Here is a 2,384-nt window from a genome sequence, read left to right on the forward strand (position 1 = left end):
TTGAAAACTACGTTGAAAGAGATTCTGATTTGTAAATAATGATTTGGAAACATCGGTTCTTGTAAACACTTCTATAGAAAAAGGGTTGTTTTGAAAAGTTTAAATTTTACAAAAGTTTTATGGATGTTACAATTTTTATCTGCTATTTTTCGTTCTAATTTTCTTAATTTACGTTTTATTTTTCTCTTCTATTTGATTTACCACATCGTGGCAATAATCACCACGTCATGGTCATCAAAGAGTGAGTTTTTATTTTTCTATTTTACTTTGTTTTTACATTTTTGTTTCGTTTTTTTTTTCAAAAGACGAGATGGCCAATATTGCAAGCATGACTATGGAGGCATACAAGAAGCGGATGCCCGAGGAGACCAGTTCAGGCCTTGTGCAACCTGAAATTCCCACCACCGCTAACTTCAAGCTCAATGGATACATCCTTTCCGCGATAAAAGATATCACATTCTATGGAAAATTTATGAAAATGCATACAAACACTTCGATAAATTCAATGACATCACAAATTAATATTTTAAATGTACCATGAGAAACAGTGTTGTTAAGAATACTTCCGCTCACTTTCAAAGGAGCGGCTAAAGATTGGCTGAAGGCACTCCTATCCGGTGTAATCACAACATGGGCACAAATGCGTAAAGAATTCATCTAGTAATTTTGCCCACCATAGAAGGTTTCTAAATTAAATAAATCTATTGCCAATTTTGAGCAACAAGCGGGGGAATCTTTGTATGAGGCATGGGAGAGATACAAGGGGTTACTAAGAAATTGTCCCCAAAATGATCTTAATGTACAACAAGAAGTCTCGATCTTCTACGATGGGGGTAAACATGATGACAAGGCAACTCCTTGATTCTTCAGGTGCATTAACATCAAAGAATGCCTGGAGAATTCTTTAATGTTAATGTACAACAAGAAGTCTCGATCTTCTACGATGGGGGTAAACATGATGACAAGGCAACTCCTTGATTCTTCAGGTGCATTAACAAAGAAGAATCCCACGGAAATTAAGGAGCTAATCAAAGAATTCTCCAGGCATTCAAGGGAATACCACAACCCTCAACAAGATTGAGCAAAGGGAATCGGAAGTGGCACTTCGGAAGACATGGTGAGAGTTTTGCCAATGTTAAATAACATGGATCGAAGAATAACAAAGATGGATCAATCCATACACACAATACTTGTGGGTTGTGAAAATTGCAAAGATCCACACTTATCTAAAGATTGCCATTTAGATGAAAATGGGAATAGAAAAGCTCAAGTTTGTTACTCTAGTGGAGACCAATTTGATGATGGTTGAATAAATCAAAAGAAAGAATGGTTGTCGTTTGAAGAGTACAAGCAACAAAAGAAGAAAAATATAGGCAAACCAGACGGGGATTTTACCAAAAAGAACAACCACAACCCGAGAATAAGGTGGACTTTGAGTTGATGCTTAATAGGTTCATGGAGGCTTCTGAAAAACGTCACGATGCAGCTGATGCCACAATAAGAAATCATCAAGCTTCCATCAAAAACATTGAGGCATAACTTGGGCAATTAACTACACAAGTTCATGAACGGTTACCACCTAAAATTCCAGATCGCAAACCAAAAATACATGTTATGGCCATATCCACTGAAGAAGACACCATCTTTGAGTTTTTAGAGGCATTAGATGAAGGCACAAAGCAGCCCGATCCACAGCCGAAATGAAGTAAGATAAACAAAAAAGATGAAATCGGTGTTCAGGTCTCACGATGTAAGGATTACATGCTTACGTCATGGACAGGGTGTGATCGGAAAAATTCTTCTTCTATCAATCCGTATAAAACTCCGTTACTGTTTCCTTCTCGAGCAAAGTTACATCCTTTAGAAGAAAGATATTTATACAACAAGTCAATGGTATTCCAGTTAATTTCCCATTGATTGAATAATTAGAAAAGATGCCCAAATACGGAAAATTTCTTCTAGATCTCCTAGACACTTGCCAACAACTAGAGAAGACTTCCAACATGGTTCTTAACGAACAATATTAAATGGTAATTACGGTAGGAATACCAAAGAAAATGGGAGATCCCGGATGCCTTACTCTACCATGCGAGTTTGGAAATAACACGAAAACATTTGCCTTAGCCGATTCTAGAGCAAGTATTAATTTAATGTCATATTCGCTTTATCAAAATCCTAACCTTCCAAAATTGAAGACCACAAGGATGACAATTCATATGGAAAACCGTTCGGTGACTCGTCCTCAAGGCATAATTGAAGATATATTAGTAAAAATTGGAAATTTTGTATTTCTAATCGAATTTGTGGTAATACACATCAAAGAGGATGAGGATGTTCCTATTATCCTTGGACGGCCATTACATAATATTACATGAGCCTTGGTA

The 2,384-nt window shown here is 36.6% G+C and overlaps 1 non-coding gene across 1 annotated transcript; it reads right to left on the bottom strand.

The window, feature by feature from the left end:
- Positions 1–688: 688 nt before the first annotated feature.
- LOC145013499 (small nucleolar RNA R71) lies at positions 689–795 on the bottom strand. The gene has a single exon (XR_013665054.1). It is a non-coding gene; the product is annotated as a small nucleolar RNA R71 (small nucleolar RNA).
- Between the last annotated feature and the right edge of the window lie 1,589 nt (positions 796–2,384).

This window comes from Lactuca saligna, chromosome 8 (genome assembly GCF_052625555.1).
Source record: "Lactuca saligna cultivar CGN05327 chromosome 8, ASM5262555v1, whole genome shotgun sequence".
In the NCBI taxonomy this organism is placed as follows: Eukaryota; Viridiplantae; Streptophyta; class Magnoliopsida; order Asterales; family Asteraceae; genus Lactuca; species Lactuca saligna.